We start from the raw sequence: 21,961 nt of genomic DNA, 5'->3' as shown, positions 1-21,961 counted from the left end.
TCAAGTGCCATACATTCTAGTAAAATACAATCCAACCACTCAGGTCCAATTCAATCCGAACTTGTCCAATTCAAACCAGTACAATGGAGTCCAATTCAATCAAGTCCAATCTAATATAGGTCAATCCAATCCTGTCAAACGCTGAGTGCACGCTCGCCAGAAATGCGCCGCTGACTACCCTATCATCATCACTACTATCATCCTCAAGCTAGAGAAGGAGAATTACGATGCTCTACTGTCTATGTCTATCTATGTTGTTGCATTGAAAAAGCAAGATTTCCAGAAACCCATCTACTTCTGCTTTATTGATTATGCGAAAGCGTTTGACTGCGTAGATAACAGCAGATTGTGGCAAGCTCTCCAAGAGATGGGAGTTCCAATTCACCTCATCTGTCACCTCATGAACCTGTATGAAGGGCAAGAGGCCACAGTCAGAACTGGGCATGGTCTTACTGATTGGTTTCCGATTGAGAAAGGAGTGAGACAAGGCTGCATACTGTCGCCCTGCCTATTTAACCTATATGCAGAGTGCATCATGAGGAAGTCCGCTCTGGACGAGTCTTCAGCTGGAGTGAAGATTGCTGGAAAACGTATCAACAACCTTAGATATGCGGATGATACCACTTTAATGGCAGAAAGTGAAGTGGAACTCAAGAGCCTTCTGATGCGCGTACAATAAGAGAGTGAGAAGTTTGGGCTTAAACTGAACATTAAAAAGACAAAGATCATGGCGTCTTGCCCTATCAAGTCCTGGAGCATCAATGGACAGGAAGTGGAAGCTGTGACAGATTTTCTCTTCTTGGGCTGAAAGATTACCTCGGAAGAAGACTGCAGCCATGAAATTAGGAGACGCCTGCGTCCGGGAAAGAGAGCAATGGTTAGCCTTGACCGCCTAGTAAAAGCAGAGACATTATAACTCGTATAACTCGTGCTATGGTCTTTCCAGTTGTGATGTATGGATGCGAGAGTTGAACTGTTAAAAATGCTGACCGCCGAAGTATTGACGCGTTTGAATTATGGTGCTGGCGAAAACTCTTGAGAGTTCCTTGGACTGCCAGAAGATCAAATCAGTCAATATTGTCGACCATAAACCCTGACTTTTCATTGGAGGGTCCAATTCTAAAGTTAAAGCTCAGCTACTTTGGTCATTTGATGAGAAGAGAGGAGTCGCTAGAGAAAGATTTGATGTTAGGAAAGGTTGAGGGTCGCCGGAGAAGGGGTAGGCAGCGAGCGCGATGGTTAGATGGCATCCTCGAGGCACTGCAGATGAAGTTATGTGATGTTAGGAAGATAGTGAGAGACCGGAAAGCGTGGCGTGACATGGTTGGTAGTGTCACGAAGAGTCGGACACGACTGAACGACTGAACTGAACTGAACTGTGTATGTCTATCTATGTTGTTGCATTAAAGACGAGACATCTTCTGGTTGCTTCTTGATTACCAGATAGCGCGGCGTCCGCTATCTGTGGTGGTTGCTAGGAAACGGCTCTGTGTCTCCTGCCACGCGAAACTCCTCGTTCGAGACCAATCTAGCTCTCGCTGCAAGGAGGAGTAGGAAGAGGAGGAGGAAAGGCAGGGAGGTTATTCGTAAGACCAACCAGTTTGCTACCCTGCACTGGGGGAAGGGGTTGAGGGGATATAAAAGTTGTGAGAAAGGGATGGTTGAAGGTAGTGAAGTCTCATTCCAGATATGCAACATCACATCACGTCACAGTCATATCACTTAACATAACAGCAAACTCATAGTCTTTCGATTAGGCCTGTGTTTTTCAAAAAGCAGAACAGTGCCTCGGAGGTCTTCACCGCAGACGATCGCCGAGGCCCGGGACCTAAAATCTTAATTTCAGTCAATAGGCGTCCATCTAGATGCTCAAAGCGTACGGCACAGACACTGTCTTTCCTCACTGTATATCAGGCAAAAAATGTGGCCTATAAGCGTATAGACTCGTCACATCCACAATTTGTACATGCAGGGCTGTTTGCTATGCCTATCATAAAATAAAGTAAAATAAAAATCATAAAGTTTGTGAATGCTACACTAACCCACAGGCGGCACAGCGAAGTTTATATGCGTCAGGGTGGGCCAGGTGGAAGGCGGAGCTTTTGGCCAGTGTCCAGGGATTTTAAGCGGCAGTTCGCAAACTGGCCAAAATTCCACAAGGAGAGTGTGTGTTCCCGCGCAAGTGTGCGAAGCCGTCCCGCTGCATGGCGAATCAACACACAATCGCCGTCTTGGTGGGCTGTTCGTCATGGAAGATTGTTAACACTATCTTAATTCATAAAAAGGGAAGCCAAGGACTTGAAAACTACCGACCAATACGCTTAATATCTGGTACATATAAGGTTTTACTAAGGCAATTGCTAACAGAATTAGGCCGACCTTAGATGCCTGTCGAGCAAAAGATCAAGCAGGTTTTTGGAAAGGGTACTATACTCTACTATCGATCATATCCATGCCATAGTAAAACATACATTTCTGTTAGTTGGTACATCTTCGCCAACTGTACCAATGCTGCGAGGGGACATAAAGCAGGAACAACAAACGCTTCTTACAAGTGAAGAATATTTGAAAAATACACAGCTATTATACTGACAAAAGACAACCAGAAGCGCATGTGCGCTTTCGAGATCCATTACTCTGTTCATTGATTTGGAATGAAAAGTCTACACTTGGCCATGATGTGCTGGTGCCTACAGCATACCTAGGTGAGGACCCCAAGGACTGCACACGAATTTTTGTTTTGTTGCATTAACTTTTGGTTAGCATAAAAAGCTTGAGATTAAAATTAGGTTTAGTTGCTTATTGTTTGTTTTAACCTCCCTTGCATTGTTTTTATTCATATTTACAGGCACCTGGAAATAAAAGTTAAAGTTAAGTTAAGTTAAATTGGTTCACAGGAAGGGAAAGGCGCAGTAACTGTCACACTTGCTCTGTGGACACCCGAACCGCGCCGTAAGGGAAGGGAGGAAGGTGGGAATGAAAGTGGAAAGAGAGAAAGAGGAGCCGTAGTGGAGGGCTACGGAGTAATTTAGACCACCTGGGGATCTTTAACGTGCGCTGACATCGCACAGCACACGACGCCACTTCGTTTCGCCTCCATCGAAACGCAGCCGCCGCGGTCGGGTTCGAACCCGGGAACTCCAGCACAGTAGTCGGGCGTCTTACCTGGAAATGCAAAGATATCATAAGTGGCGTCACTCAGCTCAGCAAGCTGCAGTATGGTCGAGCGACAGGATTACTTGGCTTCTACCAGTGTTTTGGGGATGTAATGCCTATTAAGCTGTGGAGCCCAAAACACTGATGGGCCTAGACCTCACCGAACAGCTCATAAATGCATTACTGGCACCCACTGCAATCATGTGAGAATAAAAATAAATGTTGTCATCAGCGTACTTTTTCGTCCCTATCTATTGTAGCAGTAATTTCACATCACAGGCCATGTGTATGTAGCAAAAAGTGTGAAAAACGTTTTGCCAGAAATTATATTCAAGCTTGTACAGGGAAGCAATATTGTTACGAGTACATTCATAAGACGTCAAATGACCTCGTATTGCCCAAAGTAACGGCGAAGCAGCTTCTCGGAGAGTCCTCGACGACGCGCTGGTCTCCAATCATATGCAAGATCGCCAGGCTGTTAGGGAACGTCTTAGTGTCGGAGGTTGTACCGACTAGCATCGCGGTGTTGTTGATGAAGAATACGGCAACGTGCGAGCTGGAGCGCTTTTTCAGCCCGCTGCAGAAATATGTCGACGCATAGACGTTGTTGGCATCGTCACCGTGACTTATAGGTAGCATAGCATCCAACATTGGGGAGATAGGACGACGATAGACTAGGTGGAATGGCGCAAGACGGGTCGTCTCCTTTTCAGCCGTAATGCATGCAAAAGTTGCATACGGAAAGACTTCATCCCGTGTGCGATACTCGACGCCGACGTACGTGGAAATCATGTCCGCAAGTGCTCTATTGAGGCGTTTGGTCAGTCCGTTTGTTTGCGGGTGGTAAGCAGTAGTCCTACGATGACTTGTGCGGGTGGGACTGAAGAGAGCCTCCATTAGTTCGGCCATAATGGCTGTACCGCGGTCAGTAATAATAACCGATGGGGCAACGTGGCGCAGTATAATAGTCTTGAGAAAAAACTGGGCTACTGCAGCAACAGATGCACGGGAAAGTGCCTGTGTCTCGGTATATCGCGTTAAGTAGTCCGTCGCCACTACTACTATGCTATCTGTGCCCTGATGCGGACGTTGAGAAAGCGCCCAAAAGGTCCATACCCACTTGCTGGAAAGGGGCTGTTGGTGCAGGCATCGGCTGAAGCAGCCTTGCAGGATTCATCGGAGATGTCTTTCGCCGCTGGCCAGCTTGGCATGTTCTCACGTAGTGCTGGACTGAAGGCAGCAAATAAGGTCAATAGTACTTTTGTCGAATGCGTGCTAATGTCCGCGTGACACCTAAATGACCAGCCAAAGACTCATCGTGGCATGCCAGCATGATTTCTGGCCGGAGGTCGGTCGGCACAACGAGAAGAAAGGTTTCCTTGTTGTGCTGAATGTTTTTCTTATATAGGACGCGATTGTGAGTGCTGTAGGAGGATAAACCCCGAGCGAAAGCGCGTGGGAAAGCTACATCAAGGCGTTTGAGATGCTTATTAAGCGGGCGTAAACAGGGGTCAGCCCGTTGACGCTGGGCCATGTAAGTGGTCGTGACTAAAGCAAGGAAACGGGAAGTCGTCGTATTCGCTGTCGGGAGAGGCAGCATCAGCTGGTGCATGCGACAAGCAATCGGCGTCATTGTGCTTACGGCCGCACTTGTATACAATCGTAATGTCGTACTCTTGGAGACGGAGGCTCCACCTTGCAAGCCATCCAGAGGGGTATTTGGGGTTGGCTAGCCAGCATAACGAATGGTGATCACTCACAGCCCTAAAAGGGCGGCCGTAAAGATAGGGTCGGAACTTAGTTATCGTCCAAACTACCGCGAGACTATCCTTTTTCCTAGTTGGCTAGTTTGCCCCTGGTTTTGAAAGAGAGTGACTTGCTTAAGCGATAACTTTCTCAGTGTAATTTTGCCACTGAATAAGAACGGCGCCGAGTCCAAAATTACTGGCATCGGTATGAATATCCGTAGCAGCGTTTTCGTCAAACTGGGCAAGTATCGGGGCGGCCTGCAGTCGCCGGCGCAACTTGTTGAAGGCATCCTCTTGATAATCTTGCCACGCAAAAGCAACATTGTCTCGGGTAAGACACACAAGAGGATCGGCAATCGCTGAAAAATTCTCGATGAACCGCCTGTAATAGGCACGAAGCCCCAAATACCTTCTACAGTACGTTTTGTCGGTTTGGGGCGGGAAATTTTTCAAAGGAGCAGTCTTGTCGGGATCTGGTTTCACTGCCTAGCACTAATAATATGGCCAAGAAAGCGGAGCTCCTGAAATCAGAAATGGCATTTTTGTGGTTTTATCGTCAGATTGGCAGAATGTAGCGCTTATTGTACCATTCGCAGCCGGTCGAGGTGCTCCTCAAAACTAGTCGCGAAAATGACGTCATCGTCGAGATACACTAGGCACGCTTGCCACTTCAGTCCAGAGAGAACAGTGTCCATCATTCGCGGGAAGGTTGCTGGCGCAGAACAGAGACCGAAAGGAAGCACTTTAAATTCGTTAAGGCCGTCGGGGGTGACGAACGCTGTTTTCTCTCGGTCCCTTTCATCCACTTCTATCTCCCAGTAGCCATTCCTGAGGTCAAACGACGAAAAATATTTGCATTGCGCAACCGGTACAATGCGTCATCGATACGTGGGAGCGGGTATACGTCCCGTTTTTTTTACCTTAATTACCTTACAATAATTGACACAGAAACGTAAGGTGTTGTCTTTTTTCTTCACCAACACTGCAGGCGAAGCCCAGAGGCTGGTAGACGGCTGCACAACAACGTCGGTAAGCACTTCCTGCACCTGGCTTCGAATAGCCTCGCGTTCCCTTGACGACACTCAGTATGGGTGTTAGCAAATCGGCTTGGTCTCCGTGTCAACCATAATGCGGTGTTTGGCTAGTGGTGTGCGCCCAACTTTCGAAGACGTTGCAAAGCATCCAGCAAAATCCTGAAGGAGCTCTAGGATTCGCGCCGCTCAACCACCGCCATACTGGGATTAATGTCCACAGTTGACAAAATATTGGGTGCATCACATCTGGCTGACAATAGTGGCGCAAGAATACAGATGTTTGCTGGCTCAATAAAGTCGGCAACCTACGCGATGGCCGTTCCTTTCGCAATGTGCTGAAACTCGGCCCCGAAATTTGTAATCCAGAGCTTCGCACAATAGTCCCGCAAGCGAACACATCCTCCAGCAGCGCATATCCCTTTCTCAAGAAATAGGCCCACGTTCATCTCTGCCTGTACGTCGCAGTCGCGTGGTGAGTCGCTTTCTACCAAGACCATAATGCGGTGCCGTGGTGGGACCGTAACGTCAACAGCTGTAATACGTAAGGCGGGCGATGATGAACCGTTGACGCTAGATCTCGCAATAGCTTGCCTCGGCGAAAACGTCACTCTTGATTCTTGCAAATTAATTATCGCACCGTTAGCCTGCAAGAAGTCCAAGCCGAGTATGACGTTTCGCGAGCAGTGGGTAAGAACAACAAAGTCGCCAACATAAATGAATCCGTCAATTGCAACTCTCGCAACACACATTCCAATCGGGGTAATAAGGTGTCCCCCTCCCGCGCGAATCTCAGGCCCAGTCCACTCGGTTAAAACTTTCTTCATTTTCCTGGCTAACCTACTGCTCATAAATGAATAGTCCGCCCCCGTAACAACTAACGCTGTAATGATAAAATCGTTGATAGAAACCGGCACGTCCGAAGCTGCGCACTCAAGTTCATCGTTACAGGACACCATCTGACAGCCGTTATCTTGTACTAAACTTGATGAAGTATGTTCGGCACTTCGCTCATCCGCGGCCTCACCTCCGCAGGTCGCTGTTCCTAGTTTTCCCGACGGCTCAGGGAGCGGGGCTCGGCGAGCGGCCAGTGCGGTATGTAGACGGACGTGGTCTTGGAGAGCAATAGTGGGGAGAGGTAATCACGCAGGACCCGTATTGTGGGACGTCTGGAGGATCCGTATGCACCGACAGGTACTTCTCGATTTCGGGTGGTCGTTCACAACTCCGAGGAGATCGTGCACGCAGATGGAAGCCACGAAGTCTGGCGCGGCGGTACGGAGAGAACCTCAGAATGTGACTGGCCTCACCACAGTGGTGATAAAGGGGCCGATTGTCAGGGGCACGCCTGACGTCAGTCCACTGAAACTGCCTCGGCTAAAAGAGGACGACGGCGCGGGCTTGGATCAAGAGTAGGGGCGTACACTCTGGCTCTGGGAGAGTCGTACTCACTATGGTGCTGGTTTGGATGAGGCACAGTGGGGTTATCTCTTGGAGAATCACAGAGGGTAGGCTGCTGAATCAAGGACGCGTACGTTGGCACACTCGGTGGCGGTGGCTGCGCATCAGGTACAGCCGGTTCCGAGACGACTTGACTAACTTCCTCAAGAACGACCTCCTCGATGGATGAAAGCCTCAACGACGACATTAGACCCTGTACATGAGTATGTCTCAGCTCTTCTCTCACCCCAGGTCGAATAAGCTCCCATAAGGCATCATCAGAACAGTTGAAGCCGGAACAATAGGCGACCGGTGACATGACGGACACGTTATGGTTATAGTGCTCAGCCCTGAGTGGCTGTGCAGCAACCATAGTTCTGCATAAAGAAAGCAAAAAATTCCCATAAAGAAAGGTGTTAGGTAGGGAGACACGATCTCCCCAGTGCTATTCACAGATTGCTTAGAGGAAGAATTCAGAGACTTGGAACGGGAGCAGTTAGGGGTAACGGTCTTTTTTATTTTATTTATTTACTCTCAAGGCCAAGGCATTACAGAAGGAGTGGGTTAATAAACACAATTTCAACAAAAACAAGAACAGGGAATTGAATACATTATACAATATAAACAATGGTACATTTAATGGTATTGGAAATGGTTGTTTTGAAAAGACTGATGTCAATAATGGCAGCGAGGGAAGCGGGAAGGTGGTTCCAGTCAGAACAAGTCTTTGGTATGGAAGAATTAAAATGTAGATTCGTCCGGCAGTTGGGTATGGCAACCTTGAACTTGTGGTCGGTGCGGTATAAAATATATGATGGTGGCTGAAACAGAGAGGATCTAAGAGTGGAATTGAAATGAAAAATCTTATAAAATAAGCAGAGGCGCGATATTTTTCGGCGAAGAGACAGATCAGGTATATTAACGTTTGACTTCATTATAGAGACACTGGCAGTACGCTGATACTTTGATAGTACGAAACGTGCAGAACGATTTTGGATGGCTTGAACATTGTTAATGAGTGTATTGATGTGCGGATCCCAGATTGATGACGCATACTCGAGTTTCGGTCGTACCAGGGTTTTATAAAGCATCAACTTTTTATTAGTAGGAGCAAGAGAAAAATTCCGGCGTAAGTAACCTAGTGTGCGACTGGCATTTTTTGTTACGTAGTCGATGTGAGTTTTCCATGAAAGGTCATCAGTAATATGCACGCCGAGATATTTATAAGATGCAACTTTGGTTAGATGGGCACCATTAAGCTTGTAATCGCAGGAAAAGTAGTTAGTAAGATTACGTGAAAATTCGCATTGTCTTGCATTTAGTATGGTTTAGGTTCATTGACCAAGTGTCGCACCAAGAAGAAATAGTATCTAGATCAGATTGAAGGTCGAGATGATCGGCAGGGTTAAGGATTTCGCGATAAATAACAGAATCGTCAGCAAACAGTCTTATTGAAGAAGATATGTTGTCAGGTAAGTCATTAATGTATATTAAAAACAGCAGAGGTCCTAAGACAGATCCTTGTGGTACGCCAGAAGTTACAGGCCATGCGGGTGAATTGCAATCATTAGCTGTTACGAACTGCGTGCGGTTAGAAAGAAAGCATTCTATCCACTTAAGAACGTTAGGATCGAAGTTCAGTGCACTTAGCTTGAGCATTAGTAATCTGTGGCATACGGTGTCGAAAGCTTTAGCGAAGTCAATTAATATGCAGTCTATAGTGGATGAACGATCAATAGCAGAAAATAAGTCATTAGTAAAGCAGAGCAGTTGTGTTTCACAGGAATAGTTTTTTCTGAAGCCATGCTGATAGTTACTGAAAAATGAATTGGACTCGAGAAAGGTTACAATGTGACAATAAATGATGCGCTCAAAAATTTTGCATGGTACACTAGTTAATGGGCCTGTAATTTTGTGGACAATGAGAGTTACCTGATTTGTGCAAAGGAACGACCTTCCCCATCTTCCAGTCATCAGGGAGAACACATGATTCCAAAGACTGTGAAAAAATATTGGTTAGTATCACTGAAGAGTATATGAAAGTATTTCTTAAACATTTCGGGTTTATTCCATCTTCACCGGGAGAAGAAAACTTTATGATCTCGAGTAATTTGCTAATGCCAACCCAGTCAACTACAATCGGGTCCATCACTGAAAAACTGCAAGCAGGTAAAGTAGGAAATGAACATGGCACAGTGGTACAAAATGACAACGAAAAATGGAGTTTAAGACAGTACAACAATGACTTCTTGGAATAGGCAGATCATCATCAGATGTAAGGTCTATGGGTATTTTTTCGTCCCCATTAATAATGTTCCAAAACCTGCGGGTGCTGTTGTTTAACAAGGATGGAAGTGTTTTATTGAAGAGAGCGTGGTTGGCGACAGTTAATGGATTTGTGTATTCATCAGCCGCACGGTGATAAGAGGCCCATCTTTCCTGACTCATTGTAAGCCTTGCACGCCTAAAAATGCTCTTCTTTATGTTCAACAGCTGTTTCAGCGTCGGCGTAAACCAAGGCGACCTTTTACGGTTTTGTATCCTACGCAGGGGCACATATTTGTTAGTCAGTTCAGCAATTTTGGTTTTAAAAATGAGCCAGTTGTCATCAACCGATCGCTTGGAGAACATCTCAAGAAATTCATTTACGAAAACTTGAAGTTCGATATTAATTGATGAGTAGTCTGCTCTTGCGTAATCCCTAATTAGTTTCAATCTGCTTTGCTTACGAGGTGAGGCGGTAGACACATTAAAAACAAAGACTTGTGATCACTCAGACCTGGTAAAACGGAAAGGGAATGAACAAAGTCTGGGTATGTGCTTAGCACTATAGATCCAAAATAGTTGCACTAGACTGAGTAACGCGAGTTGGACTTTTAACAAGCTGAGTTAGATGAAAGTCAGAACATGCGTTAATGAAAGAATTACATTCTGAAGAATTAACTGTAGGTGCAGGATAGGATAGGGACCAGTTGATGTTTGGAAAATTGAAGTCACCTACGACAAAAATAGGGGACCGAGGAAACTTCTGGGGCGAGGTATTCAAAGCATCATGAAAGTCGATAGAGAAGCCGATGGGCGAACTGGGTGAACGATAGCAGGTACATAAAAGGAAATCCATGTGATTGAAACGTATGCTGACGCAAACAATTTCAAGTGTAGAAACCCAGTGAACGTGAAAAGAAACAAGTGTATCGGAGACTGCAACCAAAACGCCGCCACCAGGCCGACTGTCCCGGTCGCATCGATAGATGTTGTACTTCTTTTGGCAGTATAAGATTTCGCAGTTGTCAATGTCCGCGGAGAGCCACGGTTCAATTAAAATAACAATTTCAGATGAGCATGTGTCTATAAAAGCTGACAAAGCTTCTCGTTTGTTTATGACGCTTCGAATGTTGCAAAGCAGAAAGGAAAGTTCTTGCAGTGAAGAGCGCAGATGTGACCTCGCTTGTGGCTATGAAGAGGCAGGCGTGACATCTGTATTAGAAGATGACAGTCGGGACAGATCTGGAGAGTGCTCGCGGATTGGCGCAGCCTCAGAAACGCGGTCAGTGACAGGACAGTACACATAGCTCTTGCCGTTTATAACCACTCTATTGTATTTTAACGGATATTTCTTCCCGGAAGATTTGGCAAAATCAATCAGCTTTTTACGGGTGGCTCTTGTGGTTCTGCAGAAGTCTTCGCTGATTGAAATGCCGGTATCTCGCAGTTTCGACCTTTGTGACAAGATAGCGTTTTTAATTTTAAACGATAAAAAACGAACTACGACAGGCTGGTGCCTGTCCTGGACGAATGCCGCTAATCTATGTGCACGAGAAATAGCGTCGTCGGCTAGATGCAAATTAAACAACTTAGCAATTATTTCTCAAACTTTTTCTTCAGAGGCAGCCCAAGTCTCAGATATACAATCGGAAATCCCATAAAACACTAGGTTGTCCCTGCGGGACCGGTCTTCATATTCATCTAGCCGTGATTGAAGAGCGACACTTTCGTTCCTAGTTGCAGTTGTAATCAAATTTTCCAAATGCGTTTCATCGCATGTACTTTAAAATGACTGCACCTTTTCTTCTAGCGTAGCAAGTCTTTCAGTTAGCGCACATACTTTGCTATCCAACTGTTTTCAATTTTCTTTTATTTCATCGATACAAGTTATAAGTTTGTCATGTCGCTCGTCAAGATGCACGGTTAGATTCTGAATAGCAGTTAACACTTCACTGTGGTTCTTGCTGCAGTCATTGTTAGGGCCGGGATTAGGCTCCACGTCACCGCTTAGAAGAAGCATTTTTGTAACATGAACACACTCGGCGGCAATAGAAACCAAAATACTTGGGCATGGGAACAGCAGCAAAAAATGTTGTCAGAACGCTTAGACAAAAGGGGTGGAATTTCACTGACCTGGACGAATAAACAGGAATGGTTTTGAGCGACCATTGTCACCGCTGCCATCCCATGCCCACTGAAGGGAGAAAAGGTTCGGGGCGTGAATTTATAGCCCGATGGAAAGGTTGGCGATGTTGATGTGGCTGTCGCAATGAATTCCCACATCGCGCTGTACCGTAGATGGAGCCGAGCCGAATGGCCAGGTTCGTGGGACTGGGGACCGTCCTGAGCCAGGCACACGTCAGCCTGGAGTCGTTGCGTAGGTTCTTCAACGCAGATAGGCAACGGTACCAAGGCGAAGACAGGAAGGCACGTGGCGATGACTGTAGCCTGGACGAATAAAGAGAAATGGTTTTGAGCGACCATTGTCACCACTGCCATCCCATGCCCACTGAAGGGAGCAAAGGTTCGGGGCGTGAATTTATAGCCCGATGGAAAGGTTGGCGATGTTGATGTGGCTGTCCCAATGAATTCCCAAGTCGCGCTGTACCGTAGATGGAGCCGAGCCGAATGGACAGGTTCGTGGGACTGGGGACCGTCCTGAGCCAGGCACACGTCAGTCTGGAGTCGTTGTGTAGATGCTTCAACGCAGATAGGCAAGGGTACCAAGGCGAAGACAGGAAGGCACGTGGCGATGACTGTAGCCTGGACAAATAAACATAAATGGTTTTGAGCGACCATTGTCACCGCTGCCATCCCATGCCCACTATGGAGAATACCTCGGTAATCTGCGATTTGCTGATGTCATTGCCTTGCGAAGTAACTCAGGAGATGAACTGCAAAGAATGATTGATGACCTGGACAGGAAAAGTAGAAAGGTAGGCTTAAAAATCAATATGCAGAAGACTAAGGTAATGTTCAACAGCCTCGTGAAAGAACAGCAGTTTACATTAGATAGCGAAGCACTGGAAGTAGTAGGTAAATATGTCTACATGGGTCAGGTAGTAACCGCCGATCTGCACGATTAAAAGGAAATAACAAGAAGAATAAGATTGGGATGGAGCGCATTTGGCAAGCACTCGCAATTAATGACTAGCAGCTTAGCGGTATAGCTCAAAAGGAAAGTATACAACTGTTGCAACTTGCCTGTGCTCACCTATGGAGCTGAAACGTGGAGGCTAATCAAGAGGTTTCTACTTAAGTTGAGGACAACGCAGATGGCTATGGAACGAAAAATGGTAGGGGTAACATTAGGAGATAGGAAGCGTTTGAGCCCTGTGTAGAAGTGTTTGTTCGATCTTGGTGGCCTCCGTTAGAGAATCTGATGCCGTGCCAGGTGGATTGCACACAAGCCCAGTAAATAGTTCTTGTTTAACTCCGCGCATTAGGTGACGCACTTTTTTCGCCTCTGACAGATCAGCACGCCTAAAAAGGTGGATCATGTCCTCTTAGTACATTCCAATACTTTCCTTATGGGCTTGGCAGCGAGATTGCGGCGTCGACTCCGCACGCTCTCTTCGGTCATTGGCGGTGTAGGTCGCCAACAGCTCGCGACGAAAGAGGTCCCTTGATGGTAGTGTCGTTTCGTGGTCCACAAACCACGTCCGCGCTTAATCTTCGAGAGCACAGTACACATTATGAAGCTTCCTTTGCTCCTCCCAGCCGTTGTAATTGGCGACACGTTAGAATTGGTCCAGCCAGTCTTCAGCGTCCTCATAAAGCTCGCCATGGAAGAACGGTGGCATTCGAGACTGGAGGACGACGAACTGGGGTGAACCTTCTCCGTTAGTCACAATCTTCGTGTTGGATCTATGCATGTTGGCCACAGGCGTGCAGGAAAAAGGCCAGAACTGTGGTGACTGACCTGGAAAGCGGCGACTGAAACTGAAATGGACCGGTGTCAAATCCGTGGTGGCTCTCGGTTGGCCTTGAGGGGTGGAACTCAGCAAAAAGTGAGATCGTGCCGGGCTGCTCCACTATAAAATATAACGAGTGCAAGGCATCGAAAACTGAACGAATCCGTTCCACACACTGCACTCAGTTTTGTTCTCTTCTTTCTCGGTTCCGAGAGGCACGCGGCAATATCTGTCCATTCAACAAGTGAACAGTGTGTAGTGGAAATATTATGCATCCTTTTGCAGAGGCAGGTATGGGCAAGGTGAGTCCTACAACGCATATGGCTGGAACTGGATTTGCGCAGTGAAATGCATAAAGGGGTAGGGTACGTAATACAGGCCACGAAACTTCACCAGAAGGAGTAAAGTATAATGGGGGCTGACTCTCCTTCAAGGAGTGCAGGCGCTCTAATCAGTAGTGTCCTTGAGCTTCTCCTGGAAGAGTGTAGAACGCTGCTACAACGTGTGGTTTTAATCCTTTCGGAGGAGTGCTTTCATTCTATTAGAGGAGGAGTACAGGACTCCATCGGGTAGAGTCTGGTCACTCTACGAGTAGGGAATTCTTTTATTTTGGAAAAAGAAGTGGTGTAGGGGAAAAACGAAAACTCCTCCAAAGTGAGTTCTAGTACTCCTTCTGTTCTTAGAGTGTAAGACAAACATTTCTAACAAAAGGTATTATCAAACTATCCACTTTCGGCCCTGAAAACAAGTGGATATCACTTGAAATTAAAACATAAGGCAATGATTTGCAATGTTTGCAATGAAAACGGGAGGAAAACAACTACTGAGCATGCATTTCTAGCCTTAAAATTACCTGCATGGCAAAAATAAAAAAAAATGTAGGAGCAGTACGCGGGTAAATTCATTTCACAATTCAGCAGCGTAAAGAACTTTATCTGCCGGTACTTTCCTAGCGAAATGGTCGGTGGTGCCAACTCATGTTATTGGTATGTTACAATGGGAAAGATAAAACTCAAACACAGATAAACAAACATCGAAAGATCCACAGTTTATTAGTGTAACCGGTCCAAGCCGCAAGGCGTCCATTTAGGCAAAGCAACTCGCTCGACAAGTGTGGCAGCCAGCGCCTCAGCTTCGCTCTGATAGCGAGGCAGCAGCAGCCAGCGGGGACGCGCGTTTATAAAAAGTTAATACCTTGATCTAGGGCGAGACACAGTAAGCCACGTGACTGCCTCCTTGAGTAACGCAAGCTTTTGGTTGTGGTGTATTACGGTATCTGCCACACGGTTTCGATTTCACGCTCCACAACAATCCAGAAATTGTTGCTGAGTAGCGGCAAGTAGATTCATTTTTTCGAAAGTCTTCAAACAGATATGGCTATTACTATTGGCCAGCAAAAAAATCTCTAATTACAAACAGTTGCCTATCTTTAACCGTTAGAAAGTTACCTATGCGAATTTAGTTATGCTCTTTGCTAGTTAAACTGATTTGTCTGGTTATTGACGTCCGGCAACACTGCTATTATTATGCAGCAAACAGCTACTTTTTTTCTTGAAACCCAAATTAAAAAAAAAAATTTGTTATGACCGTCTCTGAGACACATGGTATATATATATATATATATATATATATATATATATATATATATATATATATATATATATATATATATATATATATATAATAATAATAAAGGTAAAAACAACAGTACAGAGGGAACCTGAGTCCATAAACCAACGTTTTGACAGCAGACTATATCTTCGCCAGGGCGCCCTAACAAAGAGAAGTCCTCGTGTCGAAACGTTGGCTTGCTACCTGAAACTCCTTCTAAACCGTTGCTCGGGTTGTTTAATATTGCGTAGCCAACGCCTTCACCACGTTCTTTCATAATCCTCAGCATTGGCATAAGGGTGGCTCGAGGCTCATGTTCAGGGTTACGTAATACCTCAATAGTGCTAGGAGCACGACAGTCAAATATTCACAATGAGGAAACCTGAACTACAGGAAAATTATATGTAACTTACGAAAACAAAAGGATATAAAGTGACGAGTAAAGCATGAATTGGCAGGAATGTTTGTAATATCGGCGTTGTGTCTGTGTCGTGTTACTGCGACAGCATTAGCAATAATTTGAATATTTGTAATCAAATAGCAATGACCTACGAGAGAGAACCATTTTGAAATGCAACGCGGAACGAAACAAAATTGTAAACAGAGCCTTGTTAGTTGTGTTGCATTGAAAGTACATAAATCAACTTCCAGCAGGCTTCAGATACGTGTACTTTGCCTAGAAAAAACATAAATACACCGTGTAAGCAAGGGGTTAGCTGGTCAAATTGTAATGATAGTGATATTATTTGCATAGCAACGATAGCAATATTTGAACAGAGCCCATGCCAACAGTAGATGTGGTATATGCAAATCTAGGTTCATGGGACAAATACACGCAGGTCTGAGAACGTAGTAAGAAAACTCATTTTAAAAACGGTTGCACAATTATTGGTAATGTTATTGACCTTCCTGCTTTTCGATTTCGAGCAGTCGCTGCACTGGTGGTGCTCGTTGCGTAATGAAAAAATTTCCATTACAACCAGACGTGACACCTGCATGGTAGCAGAGGTTGGTGTTCGGAAGTTGTCGTTCCATGAGGGTCTCCATAGCTGAAAAACGTCTTCGATTTAGATAACTGCAGAAGAAAGTAAGCACTGCTGTTAGCCCCCTGGACGCGTACTCTTGGTAAACATGTCAGATTCTCTAAGCTTATTTCACTCTTCGATCTATCGGCCGGCTTGATCAAAGGCATTTGAAATAAAGTGCCTGATCCATTAGATATCTAAATAACTGAGGATCGCAGTGCCAATTTTACGTTTTAATGTCGACTGCTAACATATTTTAATGCCGCCAGCTTGGAAACACCAAGCGCGACAGCTGAAGCAGTGTCTCTCCAGTGTGCGCGAGGAGGTCGCTCTGAAACATGAGGTGTTACAAAGGCGTCCTGCCTGCGCGGGCGGCGTCTGGGCGCACGTAGTAAACACAAAAACTAATACGGTTCGTTTAAGAATACGCGAATTAAACGCTAAGGTCGTAAATAATCGCTCCTGCTGAAAATAATGGTCAGCTATTTCATGCAAGGTAAACATATTTGTGCAATATAAGTTCAAAAAACGAAATTGTCCTAATCGTAGCTTTATATTCAACTATATTGTATGTTCCAAAACAGATGAAGGCCCGACAAAAATTATCTAAAAACTTCAAAAGTACCCTATTAGGTAAATTTTCTCGCTACGTCCCCATACACAGGGTGAAGCTGGAGTGCAGGAATAGTACGCCGAAGGAGATAGATGTTATCCGAAGCTATTATTTATCCATGTTGCAAATCTGATTTATTAGGCAGCACTCAGTATCAACTCGGGAGTATTAAGATTGTGATATGTGCATTATCAGTGACGAAAGAACACTGAACAAAAAAAAAACGAGAAGAAAAAAAGGACGTGGAGTTTATTTCATATTACTTGCACCTCCACGCACTCGTTATTTTTCATCCGTAGGAGATGTTTCGCCCAGATGTTGGACATTTGCAGGGAGGAGGACACCTGCTGTTGCCACCGCAGCCCTGGAGAAGAACAAGAAAACAGATTCATCAGCACAATAGCTTCCCATGACCAACATCAAGGATGAAATTTTGTGTTCTCTCGTGAAAATGTAGTTCACAAATTTATTTATTTATTTATTTATTCACGTTACCCCTAAAGACCCTCCAAAGGAGAGTATTACATAGGGGGGGGGGGATACAATTGTAAAAAAACACGATGCAATTAGCAACAATTACAATAAGAACCAATAAATATAACATCAAAAGAGGAAAGGAAAACAACACCAAATATTCTACACATTTCCGTCACAGCGAAGTAGCTCTTGGAATTTTTTTATGTTAGTTTCTGTAGCGATGTGCGATGCAAGTTATTCCATTCAATGATAGTGTGAGGTATGAATGAATTGGCATAAGATGATAAATGACACTTTGCGCGTTTAACTTTGAAGGCATGATCAAGTCCTGGAAAAATGACATTCTTTTCCACGTGAAAACATAGTCTCGCTTTACTGCTATTATACAATTACAGTGTTCCTATAAGAGATGTAGAATAATTCAGAAAAAAATGAATTAAGGCATGACCAGCAGTTTAGCGTATGTCATTAGATTATTCAGAGGCTGTCTACCTTCTCCGCGAATTGACCACGCATGTACAATAGGTGGTTTATATAGGCACCGCCATTGCTTATTGTAGAGAATGGGACACACCACGCATTTGAGGATTAAAATATGTCATGTATCGTGAATAAAAAGCACATTTAAAATGCTTAAGCTGCTCCTCATTAGAGAGCTGAGTATATTTGCATGTCATTTGTCAAACGTTATTATAAAGCCCAGCAATCGGTAACTTCTGGAATGAAGGAGTAAATTTTTTTATGCATAATGATGCTTATTGCAGAAAATTGGCGGTTGGGCACTACTTCTGCTGCCGTCGCATTGGACGTCTCAAAAATGTCGAGTTACCTATGGATGTTCAGAAGGGCCTTTCTGGATGAAGGACATGTCGATATAATGGGAAATTCGTGAGAGAGCAGGATACTATAAGAAGAGAATACACACAGGGTGCGTAGCGCACAGGAGGCTGCACGGCAAAACATTTGGGGTGTGAGGTCTAGATTGCATCTTCCTCTCTCAGTTACGCCCTCTAGGCGCGCCTGATATAAACAACCGTTCTTCGCAATTTGCTTGATGGAGATTAGGGAAATAGGGAATTATAATTCTCCAGTTTTACAATGTTGTTCGTTTGGTTGATATCTCTTTCTATGGCGATGCGTAGTGGTAAGTTAAAACCGAAAGAATTAGCGCATATAATTATGAAACGAGCGTCATGTCCTAGCGTCCAGACTGCGTAGATGACAGAAGGGCTCCAAGGAGGTGGGAATCCGACGGCGGTTATAGGGTCGGCGCATCTGAAGGGCAAAGCGTTAGCAGGTGAACGCCCAGCGAGCCATTTCCGTATATATTAGAGATGTTATTATGACACACTTGCGTTTACATATGTGCAAAGGGCACGTGTGCATAGCGCCAATTTGTTCCTCGAAAGCGGCAGTGTGTGTGGCGTGGATAGAGCAATGCTCAAACTATCTTAACTTTCTGGAAGGGCTCAGTAGAGCGCGTAATCCATCACACGTACTCTGCACAACTTACTGCAGCTGACAGAGTGTTAGATGTACCCCTGAAATTATGAAATACTTATATAACTAATTATTCGACATTTTCAATTAGACGTAAGAGCACTCGTGTAAAATAATTTCAGAAGGAATCAGATAATCAACATTTTAAACTTTAAACTCAGCCGTTTCAATTGATCAACGAATAGTATTCAAATACCACAACTTTTGAATGAAGCATGTCGTTTCGATTAACTTTATTCCTTGCGACTCAAAACATGCCATGGGAATAAAGTTTGCTTGAAGGGTATACCCTCGGTACCGTAATGTGACGAACTTGTATTTCGGTCTCATAATTACGTATATCGCTTTCTGCATTGCGAGGTGCGACAGTTCAGCTGGCGCAAGTTTCATTTTCGTCTTTATTATCAGAAGCTAATGTTGAAAACCTGTCTCACACTGTAATAAATGTCATGCCGCCTTGTTTCAGGCCTTCATTTGACCAGAATGTTGTTCTATGTTTTATTTCATGTGGTTGTGGAAAGTCCACAAGCCCACTCTATGTACTCTATCTCTTAGTTCCAGTCATTGTATATATTATGAATAGCAAACACTTTAGATCTATTGCTCATAGTTCCCCAGCTCACTCGCCTGCCGATTTTCCACAATTATAATGTATATGATGACGATTTCTGGGCGCACCGCGGCCTTTGGAATGTGGCCCGGCCGGCGGGGATTGCCTCATATTCGAGCTGTCTAAAGAGTCGAAGGATTCTGTGTGGTCCTAAGTACCCCGCAAGAGCTTTTCACTTAGGCGGCGGCGGCGGCTTATCGTCGGGCGGCAGTGTGCTGGTGGCCTTTTATGCTCAGCCGGGCAAGCCGTAGGCTTTCTCAGCACGCTGAATGTAAGCGGCGACATCTTCGTTCTTCTCACAGTTACGCGCGGCTGCATTGCGTCGAGCGTCGTCGTGGGATCCCTTCCGTACACAAGGTTGAATCGGGTCGCTATGGTTGTCTCCTGAACCGTGTTGTACGCAAAGATCACGTATCGCAAGATGGCATCACAGGTCTTGTGTTCGAAGTCGCCCTACATAGCGATCATGTCTGCGGTAGAGTTTTTAAAGTATTCCGTAGTTTCGTTGGTCTGGGGATGGCAAGCAGTGGTCCTCCGGTAGCCCGATTAACCCTAGTACAAGATGGTCTGCATGCGCTCAGCCATGAATGTAGTTCCTCTGTTCATAACGAGTACTTCAGGAGCGCCATGTCGCAGGAGAATTCGTTCGACGATCACTTAGCAGCTTCTGCTGCCCTGCCTTTCGATTCGTCGTAGCGGTTCATGTAATCGGTTGCCACAATGATCCATGTGTTCTCCGCTGAGAAAATTGGCAAGGGATGCCGTATTGGGCTCAGTAGATCAGCTGGTCCGATGGGGGGCGTCCTGCGTTGCTGACACTAACAGCACATTTTAACATAAGGCGACCGTGGCCAGTAAAATGTCTGTTGTATCCTAAGCAACGTCCGCGCAAACCCAAGATGCCCTGCTGTTGGGTCATCGTGGAATGCTGCAAGTTTCTTTTTGGACTTTCTTACGCCCGATATTAGGTGTTTGGTCCTGTTAGTTGCGAAATTCTCCACAAGTAAGTCGTTGTGCAACGCGAAGGACGACAGCTGCCGCCTGAAGACTGTAGGAAGAAAAGCCGCCTTGCCTAATAGGTAGTCCACCAGGTGTCTTAGCAGAGGGTCCGAGTGCTGCTTCTGTGCAAAATAGGTAGTGCTTACTGGTTACACGAATGCGTCGTCGTCGTCTTCCTTCGGAGGCGCGTCAACAGGGGCCCGAAACAGGCAGTCTGCATCAGAATGCTCGTGACCAGACATGTATACCACCGTGATGTCAAATTTTCGCATACGTAACTTTCCAAGGCGGGCGAAGGGGTCGTTCAAACTGACAAGCAAGCAGATTCCATGGTGGTCGCTTACCACCTTGAACGGTCGACCGTTTTGTACGGACGGAATTTTGATTTGGCCCAGATGATCGCGAGGCATTCTTTTTCGATCCTTGAATAATTGCTTTCGGCTTCTGAGAGGGACCTGCTAGCGTAAGTGATCACCTTTCTTCTCCGGCATTCCTCAGCACGAGGACGGCACTTATATTTACGCTGCTTGCGTTGATATGAATTTCAGAAGCAGCGAGTTGTTGATAATACGAGCACAATCGGAGGAATGGAATCGGCGCACAGCTTGCTTATCACCTGGCTGGGGAAACTGCTCGATCGAAGCTGTTTTGTTTGGGTCTGGACGAACGTCGTCCTTGCTTACGATGTTGGCCAGAAACCACAGCACCTCGTAAGCGAAGTGCAATTACTCCTGACGAGTTGATTGCGTCAGCAGTGTGCGAAGCGTTTTCAGTCGTCTTCAAAGGTCAAAGAGACGACAATAATGTTGTCTGAGTACACCAGACAAATATGCCATTTAAAGCCAAGCCAGCAAGTACGGTTTCCATTACTCGCTGGAACATCGCGAGTGCGGAGAAAGAGGCCGAATGGCATTACCTTGAACTCGAAGAGGCCGTCTGGTGTGGTGAATGCCGTCTTTTTGTGGTCTCGTTCGTCGACCTAAATTTGCCAGTAGCTGCTCTTTAAGTCCGTCGATGAGGAGTACCTCGCGTTGCTCAGCCACACCAATGTATCGTCGATGCGAAGAAGAGGATAAATAAGATGTTCGTTATCCTATTCAAGCGGCGATACTCGGCGCAGAAACGCAGTGTCCCGTCTTCTGTCCCAGAACGACTGGTGCTGCCCAGGGGCCCTTTGACGGCTGGATGACGTAGTCAAAAAGCATTTGTTCGACTTGCTCGCGGATGGCTTGGCGTTCTTGCAGCGATACGCAGTAGGGGCTTTGGCGGAGAGGTCGGGGGTATTATTCCGTAATAATGCGATTTTTTGCCAATGGAGTTTGTCGCACCTTCGACGCTGCCGAAAAACACTTGTTGTAAATTTTAAGAGTGCTAATCTGGTCTTGTCTGCAGCACGGTATTTGCTGGGTTGACATCGAAAGTGGGCAGATTCCTCGGATGAGTGCATAGTCGGCGGGCTGACCGGGTGGGACGAAAATATCTCGGGCGTCTGCTAGCGCTTCGGGAAAGCGATCATCGTCCATCTGTTTAGGTTCCGGTATCTTTCGATGTATGTCGTCACCAGCGCCTGAG

The sequence above is a fragment of the Amblyomma maculatum genome, chromosome 4 (genome assembly GCF_055883805.1).
Source record: "Amblyomma maculatum isolate TAMU_Amacu chromosome 4, ASM5588380v1, whole genome shotgun sequence".
Taxonomy (NCBI): domain Eukaryota; kingdom Metazoa; phylum Arthropoda; class Arachnida; order Ixodida; family Ixodidae; genus Amblyomma; species Amblyomma maculatum.
Note: the sequence above shows the minus strand (reverse complement) of the source record.